This window comes from Hyaena hyaena, unplaced genomic scaffold (assembly GCF_003009895.1).
Source record: "Hyaena hyaena isolate Hyena2069 unplaced genomic scaffold, ASM300989v1 scaffold_86, whole genome shotgun sequence".
Taxonomy (NCBI): domain Eukaryota; kingdom Metazoa; phylum Chordata; class Mammalia; order Carnivora; family Hyaenidae; genus Hyaena; species Hyaena hyaena.
In genome coordinates, this window is record NW_024080721.1 from 1,278,559 (window position 1) to 1,284,449 (window position 5,891).

The window sequence follows — 5,891 nt, forward strand, 5'->3', positions numbered from 1 at the left end:
AAAAAAAAAAAAAAAAAAAAAATACCTAAAGAGCCCTTCAGAAATTAATTAAAAAGATGTTTCTTTTTTAAAAAAAGAAGAAAAAGATGTTTCTTTTAAGAGAAATATGGTTTCTGAGCAGAAGTAGACAATTTGCAAAAGAAAACAAACATGAATACCCAACAATGTCTAAAATACAACAGCAGTATTTCTTACATATCAAATTAGCAAAGATTAAAAATTAATAATAAAACCCAGAGTAGGAGAGTGTGCAGAAAAACAGGTACTGTATTTTCTTTTTTTCCCCCTTAAGATTGTATTTATTTTAGGGATGCCTGGGTGTCTGTTGGGTAAGTGTCTGGATGCTTGGTTTTGGTTGAGGTTATGATCTCAAGTTCGTGGGATCAAGCCCTGAGTGGGGCTCTGTGCTAACAGTGTGCAGCCTGCTTGGGACTCTCTCTCTCTCTCTCTCTCTCTCTCTGCTTTTCCCCACCTTGCATGCATGTGTATGCGCTCTCTTTCTCTCTCAAAATACATAAACTTAAAAAAAAAAAAAAGAATGCCCTTTCCAACCCTTAAAAAAAGAATTTGTTTATTTTTAAAAATGTTTATATATGTATGTATTTATTTATTTGTAGATAGTGGGGGTGGGGGGAGAGGCAGAGAGAAAGGGAGAGAGAGAACAGTCAGCACAGAGCCAGACGAAGGGCTCCAAGTCACAAACCATGACCTGAGCTGAAATCAAGAATCTGACACTTAACTGACTGAGCCACCCAGACACCCAAGATTTGGTTTGATTTGATATGTTTATATATTTCTATGTTTATATGTTATGTTTATGTATTTTTTAATGTTTATTCATTTTTTTATTTATTTTTTTTTAATTTCTAAGAGAGAGAGAGAGAGAGAGAAACAGCGTGAGCAGGGGAGGGTCAGATAGAGAGGGAGATACAGACTCTGAAACAGGCTCCAGGCTCTGAGCTGGCAGTCAGCACAGAGTCCAACGCGGGACTCGAACCCACGAACCACAAGATCATGACCTAAGCGAAAGTCGGACGCTTAACCAACTAAGCCACCCAGGCGCCCCTAATGTTTATTCATTTTTGAGAGAGAGAGAGAGACAGACAGACAGACAGACTGCAAGTAGGAGATGGGCAGAGAGAGAGAGAGACACACACAGAGTCCCAAGCGGGGCTCAGACTTATGAACCACGAGATCATGACCTGAGCTGAAGTCAGATGTTTAACCGACTGAGTCACCCTGGCGCCCCACCAAGATTTTATTTTTAAGTAATCTCTGCACCCAACGTGGGGCTCAAACTGACCACGCCAAGATCAAGAGTCGCACGTTCTTCTTACTGAGCCCGCCAGGGGTCCCTGGGGACTGTGTTCTCTGGAGGGCAGCTTGCCAGGACATTTAAAAATCATTTCAAGGGTGTGTAGTTCATACTGTGATTCCAAATACCCCAGACATCCCCGCCCTGTATTGTGAAAATACAAAGGGTGATCATCTTAATGCAACCAGGATAAGTCAGTGATTGGTCAGGTATCCCCGTTCCCTTCCCTTGGCCAAAGGATAGTTTAGGTTTAGCTACTTTATCCTATTGGAGTCAAAGAGATTCAGGGGGAGGTTTGCTGGGGCTGCTGGGGGAGATGGCTTGTTCTTTGGCAGGGGCTCGCAGACGCCTCTTCTAGAAGGAATGGAGGGCCTTAAGAGCACTGGAAGTGCGGCAGCCATTTTGCCAGCAGGAGGGCTGGTGCGAGGATGAGACTGCCCTGAGGGAGGCTGGGTGGAGGGAAGAAAAGGACAGGGTCCTTGATGGTAGCCGGCTCTTCCTCCCTGTTCTGTGTGCCGGTAAATCCCCTCTATCATTTGCTTTGCGTTCCCCCTTAGAAGCCGGCCTTGAAACAAAGATATGGTACAAGTGGCTTATTTGAGAAGTGATTCCAGGCAACACCAGGAGGAGAGTGTGGAAGGGGGAAGGAGGGGAAAGGAGCGTGTGTTATGAAGCCACTTTCCTCCGGGGGCCCCCGGAGCACAGTCCCACCAGGGAACTCTAGGAAACAGCATAGCATGTGCCTCTGTTACCCCACTCAAGAGCCAAAGAAGCAGGGTACTTATAAGGCAGCTCTCCATCCACCATTAGAGGGAGGCAGCCTCCCGGCGCATTAACCAGCTGGGACTTGGAGTTTGTCAAGTGCTGGCACGGGGGTGGGGGTGGGGTGGGGGGGGTGGGGGTGGGGGGGTCCTGAAGTGGAGACCCGGCAGGGCACCAGGGCTGCTGTGACAGTGGTGTAAGCTGGTCATCGTGCTGTTTGAAGCAGATACAAGGTGTGTCCCCTTCAGCCCCGCACTTCTATCCATGGCAACTTTTCCTAAGGAAGCGATGCAGGTGTTTCTCAGTGCAGAGCACCGACCTGGGGCCAACCTGGGGCAAGTATTTCATTTCTCTGAGCTCCAGGGTCGCCCTCTGAAACGTCTGCCCCAGGGAGTGGTTGAGTCAACATATGCGAAGGGCTCCTATTGGGGATGCACACAGTGTAAATACACTTAGATGTTAACTTGGTAAAGTTAACGCCCTTGGTAATAAAAAGTTGGAAATTAACATCCAGCCATGGAGATTATTGAGTACATTATAGCAGTTCACCCACTATATTATAACATGGCCATCAAAAAGCCCACAGCACTACACAAGTATAACCGTTGACATAGAAAGATGTAGAAAGGTGTTCATGATACATTGTTGAATAACCTAAGCCCTTTACAAGACAGAGTGTAAGACCAGCCCACACTTATGCCAATGTCTGCTCTCCGGTATATATGTATGGATGTATTTTGAGAAGGAGAGAGAACGAGCAGGGGAGGAGCAGAGAGAGAGGAGAGAGAGAACCCCAAGCAGGCTCCACAGTATCAGTGCAGAGCCCAACACAGGGCTTAAACTGATGAACCCTGAGATCATGACCTGAGCTGAAATCAAGAGTTGGCCACTTAACTGACTGAGCCACCCAGGCGCCCCAGCTCCCTGGTTTTGATAGCGTCCTACGATTGGGTAGAATGTTCCGCCGGTGGGAGCTTGTGACGGTACCCAGGACTTCTCTGGACTATCTCTGCAACTCTCTGTCGGTCTATAATGATTTCAACACAAAACATGAAAACAAGAAAAAGCTGACCTAAAGAGTAGACTCATTTATTAGAGATCTCTAATGTGTGTGTGCTATAAGTGTACATACTTGGGTAGTAAGAATGTGTTTCTGAGGGTGCCAAGCTGGCCCTGTCGGTGGAGTGTGCAACTCTTGATCTCCAGGTAGTGTGTTCAAGCCTTTATGTTGGGCGTAGAGATTACTTAAAAATTTTTAAAAAATAAAAACTTTTTTTTAACATTTATTTATTTTTGAGAGACAGAGCACAGCAGGGGAGGAGCAGAGAGAGACACACACACACAGAGAATCAGAAGCAGGCTCCAGACTCTGAGCTGTCAGCACAGAGCCCGACGTGGGGCTCGAACCCATGAATGATGAGATCATGACCTGAGCTGAAGTCAGAAGCTTAACAGACTGAACCACCCAGATGCCCCTAAAAAAATTTTAAAAAGAAGGATGTTTTTCTGAGTAAATGAGATAATGGATTTTTCTAGAGCCTCCCCCACCTTGCCCCCACCGCTATCTGTACTTTCTATAGTGAAGCAGTTTTATAGTGGAGGTGCTCTATACAGAATATCGAGTTACCAAATCCCCTCTCTCCTCTGTCTCCAACTTCCTGTTTTTTTTAATTTATTTATTTATTTTTGAGAGAGAGAGCGTGAACAGGAGAGGGACAGAAAGAGAGGGAGACACAGAATCCAAAGACAGGCGCCAGGCCCTGAGCTAGCTGTCAGCACAGAGCCTGACGTGGGGCACCCACGAACTGCGAGATCATGACCTGAGCCGAAGCCAGACACTTAACCGACTGAGCCACCCAGGCGCCCCAACTTCTCCTGTTTTTAACATCTGATTTAGTGTGGGACATTGGTTACTGTCGACAAGCCACCACTGGTACAGTATTATTCACTAACACCCATAGTTTGCATTATATCATAATACATACGGGTTCCCTCTTGGTCTTATATATTCCACGGGCTTTGATGACTGCGTAATGGACGCAGCCACCATAACAACATCCAACAGAATCATAGTTTCACTGCCCTGAAAATCCTCTGTGCCGGGCCTGTCTCTTTCCCCCACCCCACCCCCACATCCAGTGAGGTTTTTACTGTCTCTGTAGTTTTGGCTTCTCTGGGGTGTCATATAGTTAGAATCATCCAGCACGTGGTCTTTCAAATGGGCTTCTTTCACTTAGTGGCACGCATCGAAGGTTCCTCCATGTCTTTCATGGCTTGCTAGCTGCTGCTGCTGCTGCTGCTTCTCCTTCTTCTCCTCCTTTTTTGATAGCTTATTTCTTTTTATCATTGAATAATAACCAATTGGATGCACCACAGTTTATCAACTGAGTGTTTTAAAATTTCATTTATTTTTAAAAATTATTTATTTTTGAGAGAGAGAGAGCACGAGAGAGAGCACGTGTGCACACACGCTGGGGAGAGGCAGAGAAAGAAGAGAGAGGGAGACAGAGTATCCAAACTGGGGTCCGCAAGGATAGCACAGAGCCCAACGTGGGGCTCAAACCCATGAACCATGAGATCATGACCTGAGCCGAAGGCAGACACTTAACCGACTGAGCCACCCGGGTGCCCCCAAATGAGCATTTTTTTTTTAAATAAGAAAAAAATCATTTAGAAAGTGGGGTAAAAGGTATTTGGTAGAGACGAGGCAGGAAAAGGAGTGTGCGGAGAGGCACCTGGTAATGGAGGTGTCGTCCGGGGGGAAGGGAAGTGCAAGCACAGCGGGGCATGCCGGGGAGAGAGGCTGAGGAAGGAAGGGCACAGGCAGGAGGTACTGGGTGAACCCTGGGCCTCTGGGCTTTGGGAGAGAAGGCAGAGCACGACAGGTCCAGGAACAGTTGATATCATAATGTCACGTTGACTTGTGTCTTGAGGAATTTCCTGTGTCGCTCATGGTGGGTTTCAGAGCACCCCCCTCTACCCCTTCCTGGCAGCTGCAGTCTGGAAAAACTTATGAGCCTCCGTGTTATAAATAAGCTATGAGCATTTCCCAGGAGGCCAGAGGCTCAGAGCCTGGACATTTAGCGCCTTCGTGGCCAAACTGGCAGGCTGCCTGTTGCCATGGTGCCAGGGCGGACTTCACCGGCTGGCGGCAGCCCCATAGCCTGTCCCACACCACTGCTTGGGCAAAGCTAGAAGGCGGCAGCAGTCAGCCCATCATCTTCAGTTCTGATGCCCAGATTCTGTTCCAGCCATCTGGTCTACCCTTGGGTTGACCTGTTTTCCAACAGAGAAGGCACTTTGCTCTTCCTCTGTTAACCTCACACCAATTGCCCCTGTTCCTTTTATGCTCCGATCATCAATCAGATGGCCTTTCATACAGCCTGTGGTGGGTTTCGCAAGCCTCACCTCATTTGGGATTTACATCCTGCCCAGAGTTGTTCTAGTGACCCAGCCTCGTGGTGATCTGCTACCCCTTTCCTGCCTGTTGGCCATGATTTGGTTGATCTGTGACCACCTTAGCATGCCTTAACCTGGGAGGGGACAGTCTGACCACTGGCTGGTGGCAATGCCTCCTTCATTTTAAAGTGTTTTTTTTTTAATGTTTTATTTATTTCTGAGAGAGAGAGAGAGAGAGACAGTGTGAGCAGGGAAGGGTCAGAGAGAGAGAGGGAGATACAGAAACTGAAGCAGCCTCCAGGCTCTGAGCTAGCCATCAGCACAAAGCCTGACGCGGGGCTCGAACCCATGAACCGTGAGATCATGACCTGAGCCGAAGTCAGATGTTCAACCGACTGAGCCACCCAGGCGCCCC

The 5,891-nt window shown here is 47.5% G+C and overlaps 1 long non-coding RNA gene across 1 annotated transcript in view; it reads left to right on the forward strand.

Moving 5' to 3' along the window:
- LOC120233309 overlaps nucleotides 1–5,891 on the forward strand; it is a 19,354-nt gene that overhangs the window by 9,676 nt on the left and 3,787 nt on the right. The gene's annotated exons all lie outside the window — the stretch shown is intronic.